We start from the raw sequence: 22,762 nt of genomic DNA, 5'->3' as shown, positions 1-22,762 counted from the left end.
ATATCATGTATTCTATTCTACTAGTAAGCTTCTCCCTTAAATTAGTCCTAATTTTCAGCTATTTTCTCCAAGGGAAATGGTATTTATTGGATAAGCTGCATTTTGTGGTGCAAAGATTTGAAGGCACAAGACATCCTTTGCTATTGTTTTCTGTTCTGCATCTTTCCTGGCCTGTTTTTTTTCCAACTGTCTTCAATCGTATCCAAATAACTTTCCATTTTCTAAGGGCTCTACAATTTTTAGTCTACTAATGGTGAATTTCTTCTTATCCATTTTTCTTTTTAGAATATTTTGTTCAAAATATTTCTGCAAATACTTATCCCTCTGGATCACTTCTGTTTTTTTCTTAGAAATTGCTAAGATTTGCCAAGAGAAAAGCTTCACACTCACATATGACTTTAAAGAAATGGGAGAAAAAGTTTTATTATCCTTAACCAAAGGATTCTTTTCTTTTATCTTATTTTTAAGATTTATTTATTTGAGAGAGAGAGAGAGCATTCAAGCTTGGCAGTGGAGGGGCAGAGGGAGAAAATCTTCAAGCAGATTCCTCGCTGAGTGTGGAACCCTACATGGTGGGGGGACTTGATCTCATGACCCATAAAATCATGACCTGAGCTGAAATCAGGAATCATGTTTTAACTGACTGAACCACGCAAGCATCCCAACAAAAGGATTCTTAAAAGTTCAACAAGATAGCCCCTTATTTCTCTTGGTTCCAGATGATTAGTGTTTTCCTACTATTTGTTTGTCATTCACTCTATAGCTACTGAGCAGTCTGGTGAATACCTCCTGGTTTGCAATTACAATATAATTTCGGTGACTTGATCCTGTGATGCCAAGGTAAAATACAAATTTTTACTTACTCTAAAATTCCAATAATTTATGTTTCAGTCAGTACAGATTCTAACAACCAAAGATTTCTCTGTCAGATGTTATCTATTTATATTCAGTTCCACCTTGACCTTTCTAAACTCTTCCTTGATGCATAGGAAATGGACCCTAAAAACTACTATTTGCATTCTAGCTTACTAACAGGATTCTGGTTCTAATTCCTCTGAGAGCTCTTCTTCCAGATCAGAAAGTCTTCACAGGAAGGAAATCCATGATAATCTTCATGCAGGGGTAGCAGATTCTGGCAGGGGGCAAATATAAGGTTTGCAGAAGGCTCTGGACAAGCTTGCAAACCACTGCTTCAATGTAGCCAGAAACTGAGAACACTATTGGTGGCTTTCTGCAATACCTGCAAAGCCAAGAATAGTTCTGAATGTCACTTTCCATAATTTTTAACTGATTTGTAAACAGGATTTTCTTTATTAAGATCCATTCTGGAAAATATTAAAGAGGTTTTTGTTTCAGAAAAGCCGACTGATACCATCTCTTAAAATTATTCTGAGCTAATTATGTATGAGTTAATTGAAGTGTAGATATAATTCCCTTCCCAATTGCCAGAAAGGAAGAATGGAGTTGTGCAAAATAGATATTGGTTGGATTTCTGGATGGAGGGGGAAAATGCAATCGGTTTCTATAAGTTGCAACACTGGGCTGCTACATAAATGAACATGAAAAAGCTTTTTACTTGTGCAAAAAATATATGGATCTTGTAGAAGAAATATCTTACTATCATCTAAATCAGAAGAGCACTCTGGTTGCTATTCTAAATATTATATATTTAAGGAAAATATTGCTTCATGCTTTATCTGGCATGAACCCATTCACTTAGAATTTGTTTCTATTACCTATCTACAACAATTGTAAAGATTGCTAAAAATAGCTTCAGTTTACCCTGCGGGGCTAAAAATTCAATTTCAAGATATTATTTCAGGGTAACCACAAATGCCTCTACTCTCCAACCAAGAGATATTCTGAGAATGCTCCTCAAACCCACTTATCTCATAAAACTATCAGTCTTGGGTAGGGATGAGGATAAAAGAAGGCTTGGCATCAAGTCCAGAAGTCAGTGAAAAATGTTCTTCTACCTAGGACTTAATACCCAGTATATCCAATAATATTCAAAGTTATTGTGGCAAATATATGTAATGTATTGAACCTCTGGAAGTCAGTGTAAGAATGATCGCATAGGCCTCCAAGTTTGGGAGTAAACTCTATATTATCTTTGGAAGGGAACTATTCTCCTTTTGAGAAATACCTCCTAGATTTTATTTACCACTGGTAGAGACTGAAAGTATACCCAATGATATTCACAATAAGTGTTGTATGAAGTCCCTGGGGTACCCTGATTAGAAAATAATAGCACACACTTCTAGATTTTGAGACCAAATTCATGTTTTCGGCTGAGAAGTGTACTTTTGAGAAATAGCTCTGGGCTTTTACTCAACACTAGTAGTCACTATAAGCCTAATAATAGGAAATCAATAATCATGTGAATTGAAATGCTCATCATTAATTGGCTATTATATTTTCCACCAAATTATAATATTGTGTTATAAAGAAACCATCTATTATAAAGTGAAAAACAGCAGATAAGAAACTAAGCTCTATGGACGCCTGGTGGGCTCAGTGGTTGAGAATCCGCCTTGAGCTCAGAGAAGGATCCCAGAGTCCTAGAATCAAGTCCCACATCAGGCTTTCTGCAGGGAGCCTGCTTCTCCCTTTGCCTATGTCTCTGTCTCTCTCATGAATAAATAAATAAATAAAATCTTTAAAAAAAACTAAGCTTAAGAAAATCTGATATTACATATTACATCAGTATCAACCCCTGTGACATTGCCTATCTTCCTTAACCCAGATTTATGATTTCATGGAAAATATGGTCAGTTGACTGAGGAGAAAAAGACATGTTCTTGATTTATAGATAGTCTACATGCTACACTGGTTCTAAGTATAACTGAATAGATGCAGAGACACATCCCAATCCAGAAGTGGTCCTGAAGGACAGTAAGGAAATAAATCTTTCCAGTGGGTAATAATGCAAGTGGTACATCTGGTTTTCCTATTGATCTGGACTGCGAAATTGCCGTAAGTAAAGTCTGACATAGATTCATGAATAGTTGTTCACAGTGTATATTGATGATTAGAACCTGAATAGGATTAGAAGACTGGTAGCAAGGAAGACTGAGGAAGAAATATAGGGACGAAAATCTCAAATTACAGAGAGTTCTGCACAATTTCAGAGATTGTAGAGATACTGTGTTCCATGTAGTCACCTTCTGCAAAGGAGGCTTTCAATAATTAAGTGGACAATATGACATATACTGTGTCCACAGTTTCTCTATTCAGCCATCAGCCACTCTGCTTACACAATGAACCTAATTTAAAAATATCATAATGTTACTGATGTAAGTATAAAAATTCCCTTCACCAGACTATATCAAGTATTAACCTATTAACAGTTGAGAAAAACATTGTTTTCTCTTTTTTAAAGATTTATTAATTTATTTTAGAGAGTGTGAGTGGGGAAGTGTGGGGGGAGAGAGAGAAAGAGAGAGAGAGAGAGAGATAAAGAGATTGAGAGAGAGAATCCTCAAGCAGACCCCTTGCTAAACACGGAACCTGATGTGGGCTTGATGCCAGGACCCTGACATCATGACCTGAGCTGAAACCAAGAGCTGAATGTCTAACTGACTGGGCCACCCAGCACCCTAAAAAACACTGTTATCTATGTAGCAGCATTTCCTGGTAGACCGATTACATCACACAAGTTAAATCATCAGGTGGCTAGCTTTTTGTTCTCAAAGTAAGAGAAATACATTGTGGATATGGAATTGCATTTCCTTCCCATAACACTTCTAGGACTACCATTCATGAATGATCAATTACCTCATTTACCAACATGGATATCTGTAAACAATTGCTTTTTCTTTTTCCTCACAATTGCTTTTGATAAAGGAAATATTTTCACAGCATATGTAGTATAGCAATGGGCTCATGGCTATAGAATTCATAGGTCTTACCATATGACCCACTGGCTACCAGTAACTGGCCTACTGGAACAAGTATATGCCTTCTGAAGCCTCAACCAATGTATGCCATTTGGGAGATAACACCCAGAAAGGATGGAGTTCTACCCTATAGAGGCTATGTAGTATAGCCTATGAATCAGCAACCAAGATACAGTGCAGAGTATTTTGGTCTGGGAATGAAGTAGTAAAAATAAGAGTGCTTTCTCTCATGATTACACAAAATCTCTCACCCCATTTTTCCCTCCATTTAATTCCCACAGGTTTGAGCTCTGCTGGTATGGAGATCTTGGTTCCTAAGAGGGATATTTTTAGAGAGGATGCAATATTGTTCTACTAAATTGGATGGTGAAACTGCCACTCAGCTATTAGCTTTTTTGTTTCTGTTTGTTGTTATTGTTGTTTCATGATCTTGAACCAGCAAAGAAGAGGTTTATTGTATTGGCTGGGTGATTAAGATTTCAAAGGGAAATAGTATTGCTGTTCCTCAATAGGGGTCTGGGAGGATTATGTCTGGAATCTCTACAGGGTGCCTTTTAGTAGTTTAATGTCCAATAGTAAAAGTTAATACAAAATTACAGCAAATAAACAAAGGAGGAACCATTAAGGAATCAGTCTCTTCAGGAATGAAAATGTCTGCCATTCTTGCAGTTAAAAAACTAGACCTACTGAGCTTTTAGCTAAGAACTGTGGAAACAGGGAAAGGATAGTGGTAGATCAATCATGGATGCATGACAAGTTACAACTGTAGCAGTTATGTGTATTTTCCTTTGGTGGTTATATCGGTTTTTCTGTTTTCTCCTTTTGTCTTTCCCTACTTATTTTATATAAAGATCTTTGTTAGTGGTTTTTTTACACTTTTTTTCTGTAGATACACAATACTCAGAGGGAACAGTGAATGGATTTGAGAAGCAATTAACGCAGCCTACAGACAGATATTGTGACTGTCTCCAGGTATGGATCTACTGACTGATCGTGGGGACTTACATAATTCCAAGAAGAGTGAAAGAGTAATTTTGTTTGTACAAAATGAAAATTGACTCTTGTTAAGAAAAATCAGAGGTTGTTTTTGTTGTTAAAATATTTGTGGTTGCTGTGCCTGATAATTACCTATTAGCTCTCATCTTCAATCCACCTTTTTATATTCCAGCTATGCTGGTGATAGGACTCTGCAAACCACGTTTGTCTTTTATCAGCTAGATCTCTGCTAGACTCTGCCAACATGGGATTTTATAGTGAGACAGAAAGGATGGCAGAGGAAGAAGGACCTTGCTTCTTCTTTTTGTTTCCTATACCTATAAATCACCCTGCAATGGTTCTCATCTTGACAATGATAATTGATTCAAGAAAGAGCAGTTGATTTCAGTGCTCAGGTTTTAAACACTGTCAGAACCAGCCTCAGTGCTTCGCCTCAGGATAGCTGTCTGGCTCCTCATCCTCTGAGATCTGAATCCTAGATCCATGGGGCCTCTTCTCAGTTTTAAGAATACCATAGCCTTCCTTTTGTTTCTTTCAGCACAGGGGTTATAACTGTCTTCAGCAATTATTAACTTGAAACCTCACTCTCATCCTAGAAGCCTTTTCAATTCTCTAATGCCTGGTTAATGGTTTTTATATCAAATCTCCCTGTTAAAATAATTGGTATGATTTCTGCTTATTGCCTGACTCTAACTGATATAGACATTATACTAAGTATTGAAGGTATAACGAATGAGGCAAAGTTCCTATTCATAGGTTCGCAATAATGGAGAGGACAAGTAAATAGGGAATTACAAGACAGTGTACTATGCAGAAGCTATTTTTGCAAAGCCCCAGAGATAATATAAAACCATCATGAAACACATGCATTTCTCTCACTGTTACACTGTTCTCTATAACATTTCACTGTTTCTTTCATTCACTCATTCAGCTGATATTTATTCAGCACTCCACATTAACAGTCTATAAGACTTCTGGGGATAAACAGCTAGCCAAAAAAAGGGAAAATAATGTTCTTGCTGCTGTGCAGTTTACCATGTATAGCCTACGACACACATTAAACAAGCAGAGAGATCTATAATTACAAATTGTGATATAATAAATGCTCTGAAGGAAAAGTATAGGGAGAAAGGTAAAAATATTATAAAAAAGCTTTATCCATTCTGGTGAGTCTGAGAAGTTTTCTTTGATGAAGTGACACCTGAGCTGAAATTATAAGCTTTAAGGAAACTTTAATAAAGGAAAGTAAAAGAATTATAAAGAAAATATATCCTAAGCTTTGGAAACAGCTTGTACAAAGAACCAAGTTGAAAAGATGTACAACTAATTCTATGAAGTGAAAGAGAACCATGAGCATTCTCTCTACAACTTCCTCTCTTCCTCCTTTCATTTAAGTATCACCTACTAATATCTCTTAGGACATCGCTTATGCTAATTTTTCTGTTAAATGATTCATGCTACTTTATTTTAGTAGTCTCCCTCATATTACCCAAGGCCAGGTCTACCTACCTGCTATGTGCTCATCTAACATTATACCTCCTTGTTACCTTTTAGAATGTTATTTGTATAATTACCTGCTTTACTACAGTTAATCAAACAGTGTCTGATACATAGGTAAATTTTCCCAAGCACCAGTCATGCCAACACCATTTCATGAGTATTATTACCTATATATGTAGTCATTTTCAAAACCTTTTTTCTTAATTTTGATTTATACTTAAATATTTAAGTAAATCCAGTAGGCTTAACCACCTCTGAGCTACCTGTCATTCTGAGTAGGTCTCAAAAGTAAAGAACATGGTGCCACGCTGACATAGTCTCAATACTCATTTTACCCGGCCATAATGCTGGCCTATGATCAGGGAGTAAAAGACACTTCTGTATTTCTAGCTTCTGAATTAGTCTCATAAAAATTATGTATATCACATTCTGAGAGGAAAGAAATGCACCCTGAAAATAAGATATAGACTGACCTATTATTTATTGATCTATCTATCTATCTATCAGGGAAGCACCTTGATTGGACCTCAAAAGATTATAAAATGAGAAGACTGCATTGAAAGGGAACAAAACTGAAGCTGGAAGACCAGTTAAAGTTATAAGTAATAGTAAAAATGGAGTGATTACTTTGATCCAAGTACTCTTCTATGTAGTTTATATTTAATTCTGAAAACATGCCAAATATTTACTTGCCAGCATTATTTTTTTTTTTTTTTATAGATGATCAAACCACGACACTGAAAGTCACACATGAGTATGGGGAATGAAGATGCCTGGAAATCTGGCAGGCAGGGACCTGACTCATTTCTGCCTACATTATTGAGAATCCTGAGAGAATGTTGAGTCATGCTATGCTAGTGACTCTAGGGAAGGAGAGAAGTGTAGGAGTGTAGAGATGCAAATGACACAAGAAAATAAAGTAATGGATCCTGATGATTGACTTTCTGTCTTTATTTTTATTCCCTCAATAGCATGTATAGATTTTAACTGAAAAGAGAGAGATTTGATCTAATGAACAACTATTGAAGTAACTATGGGAAGTAATTCTGTTAATCTATGGGAGTTATTGCTTAAAATTTGAATTTTCTATTCATCAATACCTTCCTGATAAACTCAACAAAATTTGAAAACCAGTAAAACTATTTCCCAATATGACAAGGATTCTATGTAATATACAATAAACCTGAGTGTTTGCACCAGGTATAAAAGTGAGCAGCAGCACTATTATCAATTCTTTAACATGGTACTGCAGCTTTTCAATGACAATCTCTGACTTTTTTATATTCTGGTTGCATACATGTTCAGATTGATGGATTTAATGATCTGAAGAAAATTACCACTTCTATATCCTAAAACAAAAGTATCAAATACTTTTTTAAAAAATAGCTAAAACATTCTAGAATCATTTATGCTACTTTAACAATTAACAATCTATCCAGATTAAATAACTTATCTCTTGTCATAGTTTTCAAATCTATAAAATGTAATTAATGTTACTAGTTGTGACATTGTTATATGCCGACAACATTGACAAATTATCATATGAGAGCTAATTAGATTTCTCTGTATTTCTGAAGAGAAATGTGTTATTAATATGCAGACATCTCCAGAATGACATGAAACACATCAGGTAATGAAGAATAAATGTAAAATAGTGATGGGAAAATATTCCATTCTATTTGCCTGACCAAAGAGAGTAAGACCAAAAGTGACAGTGTGACATATTTTCAAAGTGCTATCTTACAAAAGCATCAGGTAATAAGAATGAGTTTGAAAGTGCAGTGATCCCTAATCTTGTTATTATAGTTTTGGTGCTTTTTCATGAGCTCTTATTAGTTTATTTATCTAATATTTCCCAAAAAGGTTTTTAAGAAGAGTAGATGATTTTAATCTCTGAAGCACCTGTAAGATTGCTAATTTATTAAAATACATATTTATCTTAATGTAGGTGAGCATATAAGGTACATTATTAGGAGTTGGATATACACACATAAACAAAATAGACCTAAGTAATTCATGATTCATATAACTTATAGCCTAAGGTAAGAAATATACACAGAAATAAATAAGCACAGAAATATACGTGAAAATACAACACATGATGCTTTACTCTGATGCTGAGAAGAAAACTGCAGAGATTTGAAAATGTAGCCAGGTGGAAGATTATTTAGATATGGTGGTCAGAGAAGGCTTTCTGTAGAGATGAAATTGAAACTAAGATGACAAAATATTTGTTTAAGTTTTTATTTACTTAAGTAATCTCTTAAGGCAGGCAGTAATTTATTTATTTTGAATTTATGACCCCAAGATCAAGAGTCACATGTTCTTCTGACTGAGGCAATCAAGCGCCCCTTAAGAAGACAAAATACATCAATAATGCGAGGTATGAGGGAAAACATTTCAAGTAGATGGAACAGTATATATAAAGAATGGAGACAGGAAACAGCATGTCACATAGGAAAACTGAGTGGACTTTAGTGGACCAAGTCTTAATGAATAGGAGAAGAGAAAGAATGCAAATGAAAGAGGTAGGCTTAAACCACATAGAATTTTTTGTATACAATAAAATAGTTTACATTTTATTTGTTATAAATGGCAATTTTAAAAAGTCATATACCCAGGAGTAATACAGCTTAATTTATATTTAAAAAATGATTCATTTTACTTAGTGAAAACTGACGAGGCAAAGTTAACATTATAAACTAAAGACGCAAGGTAAAGCAATGGTCTAGTAAACAGATGATAATGAAAAGATTCATGTAAAGACAAAGGATAAAGAAAATTCAGAACTATTTTATTCTTTTATAAAATAGAGGACTCAGAAATGGAAGATGAGGGAAAGGTCACAAATAATAATAAGGATTACTATCTGAACAAGAGGCACAATGGAGATCCCATTCAATAATACTTACAGAATATTTAGAAAGAGCATTCTGTTAAGAATTTATTAGGTTCGCACTGTCTCTGAAAAAGATATCATTAAGTCCTTAAGTACCTGGAAGAAAGGCTTGGGGTTGGCAGCATACTGCATGTAATTTAAAGACACTGGAATGACATGGGGACAAGGTAACTGAATAGAGAAGAAATGCAACAAGCATAAGCTGTGATAGAGGTGGAGGAATGAGTATAGGACTCTGAGGAGGAGAGCCAAAACAAGAACAAAATCAAAAATAAAAATACAACAAAAAACCCCAAGTATGTGGTATAACTGAAGCCCAGAGAAGAGTATTATCTTCAGAAAAGCAGATGGCCCTTCCGTAGCAGCATATCAGAATTGAAGTAAGGTAAGTACATTAAGGTTCCACTGGGCTTGACAACATGAAAATGATTGGGGTCCATACAAATAAGATTATTGCAATAGTGTGGTGTAGAAGGCAAATTATCGTGACATGAAGAAAAAATGAGAAATGAGAAACTGGATATATCTGTAAGTCAACTCTTCAAAAACTAACTATGAATGTTAGCTGATGAATTGTTAGTAGTTGGAAGAGTATGAGAGATCAGTGAAATTATTTTTAAGGATTAAAGATGATACAAGACCGATCAATAGAAGTTAACTAATTATTAATACCCTTATGAAAGAAGACATGGAGTCAAGATTAGTGATGTCAAAAAAGTTTTCCTTGATACTATTAAATTAAAACCTACTTGACACCTAACAACATAATTTACCCCAATGTCAAGTGAATTGAATTGATGAAAATTTAATAATATTTTAATTGTTGCCTGGCCATTACAGTGCCTCAACTAAGATTCAAATTTTGCTAAGTCTGAAGTAATAATGATTTGGCAGCTCTGTTGCATTTTCATACCTGAGTTGATTTGTATGTGACCCACATGTGGTGATTTTTATATAGCCAAGACAGGACATTTTGACTGCAGTTTCCAGGGTTGCAAAAGTTAGAAGTTTCCAGGGAAGATGAAAAAGTGATCATGTTGTCTGTTCTTATGGACTACATCAAAAGCTCTTTAGAGAGAAATGCAATCGGGGCAGCCCGGGTGGCCCAGTGGTTTAGTGCCGCCTTCAGCCCAGAGCGTGACCCTAGATACCAGGGATCAGGTCCCACGTCAGGCTCCCTTCATGGAGCCTACTTCTCCCTCTGCCTGTGTCTCTGCCTCTCTCTCTCTCCTCTCTGTGTTTCTCATGAATAAATAAATAAAATTTTTTTAAAAAAAAAGGCAATCACCCATTTCCAAATTAAATGCAGTGGGTCTCTGGTGAAGAAGAGACTGCAGGGAATCTAGTGCCATTAGTTTTACCTAGAAGTTTATGCAAGCTGGAAATCAATGGAGGAAAGCAGCATAGGCAGGAAAGCGTTCTCACAGGTCTCTGGAGGAGTTGATATTGGGGCAGCAGACATGAAGATTTGAATGATGTATGTTGGGGTTTCTCATTCTCACCACTACTGACATTTTAGACTGAAAAATTTGTTGTGGTTTACTGTCTTGTATATTATGGGATGTTGAGCAGGAGCCCTGGCTTATATCTATTAGATTATAGTAGCACCCTTCTCACATCCCATTTGTGACAACCAAAAATGTCTCCAAACATTGCCACATGTCCCTGGAGGGACAAAATTATCTCCTGTTGAAAATTCCTGTCACAGACAATCACCAGTGGAATGCCTGTGAGGGGTACAGGACATACTCATGACAATGAAAAACCAGAAATACTTTGAACATAGGGATCATGGTACTATATATGTGAGTGAAGGAACTTATTTTACCATCTTATAGTACTTATTTTAGGTACTTAATTTAATCACATAGTACTGACTTGCTTGAAATTGATAATAGTTTGACTACAATGCTACATTTTAGCTGATTAATTTACCATAACTTTGGTAGGGAAATATTTAAATTCAAGTAAACTATTTATATCCCAAACCAGTTGTTCTCAAATGGAAGGGATTTCCTCTCCTTCTGAATGGAGACACTAGATATCTTGCCTTTTTCAAATCAAAAGGGTAACATGCTTTAAGGGACAACAATAAATATTCCCCTATGATTTGAGTAAAATGATTAAAATAATCTAAAACTGAAAAATAGAGTTAATAGTAATATAATCATATATGTAATATAATAATAATAGAATAGAAAAAACTAAATATTTACATTATTTAATCAATAAAACACCAATTTCAGGAGATATACACACCCCCACACTCAGTGCAGTATTATTTGCAATAACCAAAATATAGAAATAACATAAGTGTCTATGGATAGATAAATGGATCAAGAAGATGTGATACACACACACACACACACACACACACACACACACACACACACACAATGGACTATTACTCGGCCATAAAAAAGAATTGAATCTTGCCATTTGGGACAGCACAGATGGACCTCTTAGAGGGTATTATGCTAAGTGAAATGAATCAGGCAGAGAAAGAAAATACCATATGATTTCATTTACATGTGAAATTTTAAAAAAAGAAACTGACAAAACAAAACAGAAACAGTCATAAATATAGGAAACAACCTGTGGTTACCAGAGGGGAGAGGGATTGGGGAATGGGCAAAATAAGTGAAGGGGATCAAGAGATACAAACTGCCCATTATAAAATAAATAACTCATGGGGATGAAATGTACAGCACAGGGAATATGGTCAATAACATTGTAATTACTTTGTATGGTGACAGATGGTAACTAGATTTATTGTGGGGATCATTTTGAAATATACACAAACACCAAATCACTATGATAGACACCTGAAACTAATAGGATATTGCCTCTCAGTTACATGTCAATAAAAGCTGAAATAAAATCAATACTTCGTAATACTATATGCCAGGTATTCTTCTAAGAGCTTTATGTATAATAATGCATAATTTCTGCAACAGTGCTCTTCAAGTGGGCACTGTTACTTGTGTCATTTTTCAGATAAAAGAGCTGAGGCATATAAAGGTTGTGGGAAATGGCCAGGCCATAAAACCTATAAGGGGTAGCACTAGAATTAGAAGAGAGGTTGTCTGATTATGAGACACATTCTCAACCACTTGACAAATCATCATGTTTCTCAAGAGAGGGGGAAAAAAAAAAACAAGAGGCTGACTACAGCGCACGGGGACATACTGAAAAGGGGAGAATGGAAAACAAAACAAAAGGCAGAGACAGAAACAAAAGAGAAGTGGAAAATAAAGGAAGAGGAGGAAGAGTATAGAGAGGAGAATAATAAATTTTAAAAAGCATAGGAACAGAGACAGAGAAAAGGAATAAAAAATACAAAAACATAGTTAAATCTTCAATTACACAATTAAGAAAAGGAACAATCAGAGAATAAGAAAGTCAAATTGAGAGCAATAACCAAGGGTTGCTCTTAGCAATAAGCAGAAAAGAGATAAAGGCTTGTAACATCTGGACAACATGGCCAATTAATATGTGTGTCATCTTAACAGGATTCATATTTGGAAGTTCCTCTAATGAAATAGTGGCTACATTTTTTTTTTAATTCTTTATCTTAATTTAACTTCTTAAAAAAAGGAAAAAAATTCATTTAACTTCTTCGTTACTTGGTTAAGAATTATAAAAAGTGCATGTAATATTTTAGTCACAATAGCTCCTTTTGCTGAAATGTTCAATATTAAGCACTCTATACAATATATTTAAATTGATTGAATTTATTGATAATTTCCTCAATAACCACAGGAAAATTACCCCATAGGTTCAAAACAAATATATGGTAACTTTGGTTAATAATTATTAAAAAGTCAGTCTATAAACATCAATATCATTGCTGTCATAGGACATAATGACCCATATTCCCATATTTGGGGAAAGCAAATTTTACCACCCTTTATTTCAAATACAGCATCTGAGCTATTACAGTTAAGTGAAATAAATATAAATTTTCTCAAAAAATAAAAACTATGAATATGAATGAGAATCAATCTCATCATTTCTAGATTCCCTGTTTCACCAGTATCAAAACTAACTTATATGAAATGTTCCAAACAGAGAATTTGTCCAGCTTCCAGACTGCAAGTATTTGAGAAAAAATATATATCTCATTTACCCAGTGAACAGTCTATAAATTGGACATTCACAGAGGCACAAGATCATTAACTATCCTTTCAGAAGTCAATTTTATGCTTCCTAAATTAGATCTAGAGCTAGGCTATTTTGGTATGGCAGGCTGGGAATAATATACAGATTTTGTGAAATCAGGTTTAGCCTGTTTTCAGCTAAATCACATTCAATTCAATAACAACCACTAAAAACAAAGAAGAATCCATAAAAATAAGTTGAAGAAAACTTAGTTGATATTACAATTAAGTTTTCAAAAGGTTTTATACAATAAAGTTATAAATAATCATAATTAATCAAACTCTGCTTCTGGAACTTTTCACATGAAAAAGAATTAATGGAATTGTGAGAGTGTGTGTGTGTGTGTGTGTGTGTGTGTTTCATTTAATACACTGTATTTTGTTTTAAAATTTTCTTCTGTGTCTAGGTGTTTTGGCTTGGTTTTTCACGATTGGAGGTGTATAAAGTTGAACAGGAAAACCTTGAGCTTTACTAAAGAGGCTGCTTATCTTTAAGATCACGCTTTCTTCACCTATAAGCACAGCAGTATGATGAGCTTCATATTCACTCCCTGTATTCAGGTAAGGAGAAAGGAAACAGGATTGTTTTATTCTGAGTTCATGTAGAAAATCACACAAAAGGCTTTCCTAATTCAAAATGATCAATTCCTTATTTTGAAATAATGCTATTTTAAAAAATCTTTTGGCCCTGGGCATGAGTTTAAATATAATTTGCAGTATTTTTATAATATTAAATGAGTTCCTTGAACTACTGATTTCTATCACCTGACAGGGCAGTGGTTATTAACGTAATTATACATTTATGTCTCCTGTAGGCACTAGTTACATTATACTGTTAATGTTTTACAATGAAAAAGGAGAAAGGTTAAATTTAGTTTATATGTAATACTTTATCTAAAATCAAGGTTTAAACCAAAAACAAATCGATGGATGCTTATACTAGTTAATAAAAATGGATATTAATTTTAAATTGTTACATAAAACTTTCTGGAAGTAATTTATGTTGAATTCAATTCCAAAAACAAGTGACCTTGAGTCATAACATGAAATGGGGAGAAAACAATCAGCAATAGTTATAAAGGTCAGCACTAGACAAACCCTTATAAGTAAAAGGTTCTCAACTGCTTAATGTGTTTTGAGGCCGGGGGTTGCAGGGGGAACAAAGGAAAGATGATGATGTTGTGAAAAAAGACATATCTAAACTATATCCTATTTTATCATATAGCAGGCATGCAGGTCCCCACAATAGCCACACCCAGGAAATTACTCCAGAATCCTCTAGAGCTTGATCCTAATAACACATGTGATTAATGAAGACTCAGTAGTAAAATAAAATAAAAATTTTAGTTTGGGGAATATGGATCTATCCTACTCCTCTTAAGGGATGATTGAGGGGGGTTTTTGTTTGCCTTCAACTAAATGTGCTTAATACACAATCATGAACTTGAATTGTTTTTAGCTATAATCCAAGAAATGTAAAAAAGGGGAAATTACATTTTGATGGCACGTGGGGAGTGAAAGGAATTAACTAGGACATGTGCCAAGCACTGGTGCCCAGGGAAGGCAGACATGGAGAAAAGGAAAATGATAGGGCCTGAAATCTGGGAGCCAGGCAATAATCCATACTGGACACTTGCCACACTGTATCAGTAATGGGAAAATAACCATTAAAGTAATGGGAACAAGTGAAGTGGGACAGGAATGAAAAAGCAAGTTACTACTTTGTCACAAAAATTTGCACTACAATTACAAAAATGAGTATAAAATGCATGATAATTATTACTGTTTTTTTTAAACATTTTCTTCAGAGTTATAAACAACTTCTATATAAACTATAGCAATAGATCTATCTATCTATAGCTGTTAAGAGACACAGGCAAAGATATACATATTCTAAGCTGTATTAGTACATGCTTGTAGGGAGCTTAATGAAAAGAATATGTATTTTGACATCTGGCAAACATGGATTCACATTCAACAAAACATGACTAATAATTTAATCCTTTTATTTTTTATTTTTTAAAAGATTTTATTTATTTATTCATGAGAGAGAGAGAGACAAAGACATAGGCAGAGAGAGAAACAGACTCCATGAAGGAAGCCTGATGTGGAACTTGATCCCAAGACTCCGGGATCATGCCCTGAGCCAAAGGCACATGCTCAACTGCTGAGCCACCTAGATGTCCCTAATTTAATCCTTTTAGAGCATATTTTTCTTAACACCATAATGGTGTATTACCTTCTTAGCAAATTTGTTGTAAGATTCTACAAAATGGTTGTCTTCTTTTACCTTTTACATTTTTTTAAATTTAAATTCAACTTGCCAACACATAGTATAACACCCAGTTAAGTCTTTTCTTCAGGTTTGGATTTATTTATTTATTTACTAATTTTCGATTTTTATTTAAAGATTTTATTTATCCATGAAAGACAGAAGGAAAGAGGCAGAGACATAGGCAGAGGGAGAAGCAGGCTCCCCACAGGGAGTCATGTGGGACTTGATCCTAGGATCATGACCAGAGCCAAAGGCAGCCACTCAACCACTGAGCCACCCAGGTGCCCAGGTTTGGATTTAAATTCCTTCCTCCCAAAAAGTAATTTGGAAAAAGCTGCCTTGGGGCACCTGGGTGGCTCAGTCAGTTAAGCATCCTACTCTTGGTTTCAGCTCACATTATGATATCATGGATCAGATCCTGAGATCAATCCCCCGCCTCAGGCTCCTCACTCAGTGGCGAGTCGGCTTGAAGATTCTTTTCCTTTACTCCTCCACTGACTCACGTATGTGCTCTCTCTCTCTCTCTCTCAAATAAATATATCTTAAAAAAAGAAAAGAAAAGAAAATTGCCTTTATTTAAGTAATTTTGAAAAACATTTATTGTGTGTACTATTCTTAGTCTCATATAACTAGAGAGACTTGTGAAATGATTGCTGGAAACTGGGGACACGAGCACAGATTTAACCTTTATTCTATTTATTAACAATTCTAAAGCCACCTCTTCGCTAGAAGCCACTTAGTTGTTTTTATTGTCTTTACTGTCTATTGGAGTTTGCTAAAATAAAATGCTATTTTTTTTATTTGCTAGAAAAATAACTATATTCTTTACATGGTTTACCTTGAAAATAGTCACAGATGTACAAATCATAGAATGGGTTAATGAATGAATGAAAGGTAGATGGCATGCTTTATTTCTACACTAAATAACAAAAATTCTATGTCTATATCTGAGTTATGATCTAAAAATTATAGCACTGATCTTGTCAATGGATTTACTCTGGAATGTGGCTTCAGAATTGATAACCATACCATTGTGATGAAATTATCCTATTTTAAGGAAATTTCCTTTTACTCTTAAGTCATATTCAAAATGGATTTACAATATTGCCTGAACAAGAGACTACTGGACTTTTGTAAAATTTTCTTTAGTTTTAAAAAGAAAACTCTATCATCCCTTAACTTGAATAGACAGGATCCAATATTACCCAAACTAAAACTGTTTTATTTTCTGCTCAGCAAAATACTAAAAGGATTTAAAGCACCTAATTTCCTTTTGCCTATAATACTTACCCAGTCTTGAAACTTAAGGCCATATTCCATAGAAATAACATATTCCTTTCCTCTTTTGAAGTACACATTTTTACCTTACCTCTGATTTGTTCCCCTAAGTTTGTTTAAATCTGTAAAAGTTTTAACTCCTAATACATCTTAATTTCCAGGGAAAGAAGATTGAATGTTCCTTTAATCATCGCTGTGAACTCTGTGTACAAATGCTTCAGATTCATTTTTATGAAGTGAAATCTCAATTAAATGTTCTATACACTGAAACATGTTGCTTGCAAAACGCCACAACTTCTTTGACATTATTTTCTTTCATTTGTATAATCTGCCTGTCCTCAAAAGGCACTGTTTTGCAGCCACCACAAACTTTTTCCTTCATTGCTTCCAAAGGCTCTGGCCAGGATTTGGAATTTAGGAACAAGTGTAGGAAGTATTTCATCTCTAATTTGCAGCCTTGTGTTTTCAGGTTGAACAGGTGGCTTACTTTAGCTCTATAACTGAACAATGATTTAGTTTTTAAAGCAAATTGCTAGCTATTGCTTACTAATATAATACACTTATGGGTAATGAGGGCAGCAAAATGAAAAATGAGCAGAAAGTACAGTGTTAGGGCATCTTATACATCTACTTGTAAATTAAAGATGCTCACGTAGCTATAGGAAAAATGCAAGGTATGGTATATAACCAATAGATTAAAAAGGCGGAGCAAATAAACTCTACTTATTGACCATCAGCCCTCAAAAGCATGTTTACAAATGATGTAATTTCCAAAGATGTACAGTACAAATTATGATTACAGTGTGCAGAATGAGCAATCTCTTGATTATATCATAATGATAATTTGTCTAACCTCCTAAAAATCTGAACTTGGCATATATAAAACCCTAGATGGTATATAATAGCTGCAAGCCCTCCATGTTGTCTACTCTGCTAAAGCTGTAGCCTGGCTTTGGTTATCTCTTATGATCCCCTCTCTCAGCACCTTCATTCCTTAATTTCTGTCCTCTTCTCACTCAGCCCATTCCTACATCTCAACAGGCCCCCACAAAAATATTTGTTCATTTTAGTGCTGTAGCTGCCTAAGGCAGTAACTAAAGATTCCAGCTGAGCTAAACAGTATATTTGTGCTTTACTAAAAAGTAATGTGGGGATCCCTGGGTGGCGCAGCGGTTTGGCGCCTGCCTTTGGCCCGGGGCGCGATCCTGGAGACCCGGGATCGAATCCCACGTCGGGCTCCCGGTGCATGGAGCCTGTTTCTCCCTCTGCCTGTCTCTGCCTCTCTCTCTCTCTCTCTGTGACTATCATGAATAAATAAATAAAATCTTAAAAAAAAAAAAAAAAGTAATGTGTTTTTGCCAGGTTTGCAGTTTTTTCCTATTACAGTATACTTTTCAAGATTCTATCACCTTTACAGCCTATCTATATTTTTTCCAATGCTCTTCATGATATTCCAAAAATGTGTGCTTGGCATTCCCCACAGATGTTGATGTGGATTCCATATCATGACCCAGGAGCCCTCTTGATATAAATGCACCCATGATGGATGGTGACCTCCTCCGATATTTATAGTACAGCTGTTGGAACCATTGGATAGGATTACTGATCTGTGAAGGAAATCTGCTAGGCTTGCTGAGACACTGTGTTCTAAAATTCAATTATACTGTTAGCAGCAAATTACACATCCAAGTTAGAAATACATAATTTAAATTAGTTATTTATAATATACATATATTTTACTCAATGCTCCTGTAAGTAAATCAAATATCATGTATTCTATAACATTTACTTCTTTTTAAAAGTATTTTTCGATTATCACATACTGCACCAGAAAGAAGCAACATACTGGTTGACTTAAGATACAGAGTTTTCTCTCACATTTCATACAATTTTAGAATAATCCTTAATTTTAACTTCAGGTTTCTACCTTATTCTTTGATCCTTCCTAAAAACCTGCATAGAACTTCCAATATCCAGTCTGCCATTAAAGTTGTCACTTCTGACAATACACAAGAGAAGAAAAAAGACTGAATAAAAATGAAAATCAATAACTCTTTTTGATATATCAGAGAACTGAGGTCACGGTACAAACCACTGTCTCCAAAATTGAAGAGATGGACAGGTGGATACAGAGAATCACAGCTTCTTGGAGCATAAGTACAGATGCTGTAAACTCCATTGGCAGCAGGACCAGGGTAGAAAAATCTAAACTGCAATTGTTAAATTGCTGAAGGCTCAGTGTGGACACATTTGAGAGATTAAAATATCTAAGGGGAGGCCAGTTATAGAGAGGCCCACACACTTTCATGAATTTTATCTCCAGGAGCCCTACTAGATGCTCTATGATGTTGATCAGGAAAAAAAGTCCTTGCTTCCAGCAGGAGGAGAAAAAAGGAAACATTTTGAAATTGACCCTGATCATTCATTTTTCTTAACATAGTCTGACCTCAAGAGTAACTTTTTTTTTTTTTAGGATTTTATTTATTTATCTTAGAGAGTGAGTGCATGAGCAGGCGTAGGGGCAGAGGGAGAGGGAGAGCGAGAATCTCAAGCAGATTCTGTGTTGAGCTTGGAGCCCAACATGGGGCCTAATCTTACAACTGTGAGATCATGATCTAAGCCGAAATCAAGAGTTGGATGCCCAAATGACTGAGCTACCCAGGAGTCACAGGAATAACTATTTTACTGAGCCTAAACAACTAGGATATAACCAGAGCCTAACTGTCCTGGATGAAAGTAAATATGAAGTTCCAGCCCAAACTTGTCATCTTGTCTCACCGAAGTGGGTACAAAGAAAACAAAACTGAGCAGCACACTCATAGGCCACAGCACAGGATGTAAACTCACAAAAAGACTGAAACCTAATCATAGGTCAACAGAATGCATCCCCTCCACCCACACCTTAACACCACTTCAGTACAATTGTGTAATAATGTAAGAATACAAGGAAATAAACTATGCATCTCCCATATTAAAAAGAAATCTATTAAAAACAAACAAACAAACAAACAAATCCAAAGACAACAGGGGTGACTGAAACAAGTACACCCGGGGAAATTCTAGCCTTTAAAATCTACAAGTATAGCAAAGAGTAAATGCAGCCAGATAAATATAAAACTTCACACTAAAGGCTTTATCAGGTTCCTTTTGTTCAATTCATCATGCCTAGCTTTCAACAAAAAAATTACAAGACATACTGAAAGGTTAAAAAAACACAGTTTGAAAGGAAAGATCCAACATCAGAACTAAACCCAGATATGGCAGACATATTGGAATTATCAGACTGGGAATTTAAAACAGCAATGATTAAAATGCTAAGGACAAAGGAAATAACATACAAAAACAAATGAGTAATATAAGCAGAGAGAGAGGAAAACCTAAAAAAAGAATCAGAAGGAAAAATATCACAATAGAAAAGAAAGACTGGGGGATCCCTGGGTGGCGCAGCGGTTTGGCGCCTGCCTTTGGCCCAGGGCGCAATCCTGGAGGCCCGGGATCGAATCCCACGTCGGGCTCCTGGTGCATGGAGTCTGCTTCTCCCTCTGCCTGTGTCTCTGCCTCTCTCTCTCTCACTGTGTGCCTATCATAAATAAATAAAAAAATTAAAAAAAAAAAGAAAGACTGCCTTTGATGGGCTCATCAATCAGTGAATTTGAAGAAATTATTAATAGAAACTTCCATCACTTCTAAATTCAAAGAGAAAAAAGGATAAACAGAATATACATATTCTGTTTATAAATACATATAATGGCATATACCAGAATAAAAGAAATATCTGAAGGAACAGTGACTTAAGAATTTCCCAAAGTTGGTGTTGGACACCCAACCACAGATCCATGAAACTAAGAAAACATGAAGCAAGATATACCATAAAATGTACACCTAGGCATATCATAGTCAACCCATAGAAAATCAAAGACAAAGAAAAATCTTAAAAGAGCTAGAAGAAAAAAAATCTCTGCAGCTCCACTGAGGATTATAACATTAGTTTATATATCTGTAATAATTCTTGGTGCCTCTGGACACTCCTTCTCATTCCTTGAAACGTTAGCAATTGGCTCAGTCTCTCTCTTCCTCATTCCTTCTAACCAAATTGTTGATTTCAATATTCAGTTAATTTTATCACACTCTGACTCACATGAAGGGTTTTGGGTCACATCCGAGTAACAGTCTCTAATGGCCTTACCTTAGAAGTTGTCATTATCCGTAACCATACCTACTTTATAACTGAAATATCAAAAGCACACTCTCTGAGCACCAGCTTTTATACTTCCAGCTAGGACCCACTAAAATCCTGATTCCAACTATTTTACCTCACTAAGAACTCTAATCCATTGAATCTTCTGTTATAACTTTCTGTCATTTCTCTATAGAGCCCCACTTCTCTCTTTTTAATGGCTATATTCTTGAGCCACCATTAAAATCTCTCACTGCTCACATCTGGTTCTAATTTAAATTCATAATCACTAGACCCAGCGGTGTCTTTAGTTCTGCCCAGTAATCCTACTACATGTCTGCACTTTTTTGCTTTCTCCTTCTCAGAGATGATTATCCACATCAGCTAATGCATTATTTTGTTGTTCCATGAGACAATAGAAGCTATCAGAAGAGAGACCACATGTACTCTTCACTGCAAAAAAAAAAAAAAAAAGTCCTTCTTTATATCTATACCCACAGAATCTGTTTTTCACCTCTTTATGACAGAAATGTTTAACATCTTATCTAAAGGAATTGCTTCATGTATGCCTCAGATCCTTTTTTCTATAGTATAACTCAGGAATCTTCTCCAGCAATTCTTCCCTTTCTATCCTTCATCATTACTTTTTAGGTTTATTTTTTTCCACCCCTACACATAATAGTCTTTTCAATATACAAAAATATGTATCAATTTCACTACTATCAAAAAAAATTTCTATTCCCACTCAACATCCTACTGTTCCAATTTATTGCTTTTAGTATTATCAGACCATACTTTCTTCTTTTTAACACAGTACTATTGGGATCCCTGGGTAGTGCAGCAGTTTAGCGCCTGCCTTTGGCCCAGGGCGCGATCCTGGAGACCCGGGATCGAATCCCACATTGGGCTCCCGGTGCATGGAGCCTGCTTCTCCCTCTGCCTATGTCTCTGCCCCTCTCTCTCTCTCTCTCTCTCTCGCTCTCTCTCTGTGTGTGTGACTGTCATAAATAAATAAAAATTAAAAAAAACAACACAGTACTATTGTTTCTTCTTAAAGTTATTAGATATTAGAAAAGAGTTAATTACATTAAAAATTAACCCCCCCAAAAATTTGCTTCATTGATATAGCTGTTTAAGAAAAATTCCCTTTGTTTGTAAAGGAGATATTCCAAAATTAAAAACAGGAAAATATGTTGGGAGAAAAGCTGAGCCAAATCCTCTTACTCTTTCTTCCATTTGGGCTATACCTATTTATGCAGAAACAGGAAATTATATAAATTCATTTATGTACCATAAATAAAATTAACTATAATGCCAAGTTCCCTCAATTAAGTTGGAGGCTGTAAATGGCAGATTAATTCCATGATTGGTCTTCATGTGTTTTACAAATCAACAACATTAAGTGACATTATGTTAAAAAAAAATTGTGCAGTAATTTCCCCAATTGTGAGAAACTTAAAAACTAAAGGATTCTAAGGTTAGTAATAAAAACAGCTCAGATAGTTTCACTTACATAACTGTAAGCGTTTTCTATACTGTATTAAGTAGACAAATAAAGAATATTGCTTCCTATTATAT

Source organism: Vulpes lagopus, chromosome 16 (assembly GCF_018345385.1).
Source record: "Vulpes lagopus strain Blue_001 chromosome 16, ASM1834538v1, whole genome shotgun sequence".
NCBI lineage: Eukaryota > Metazoa > Chordata > Mammalia > Carnivora > Canidae > Vulpes > Vulpes lagopus.
The sequence above is the reverse complement of the archived record's forward strand: the minus strand, read 5'-3'. Positions refer to the sequence as shown.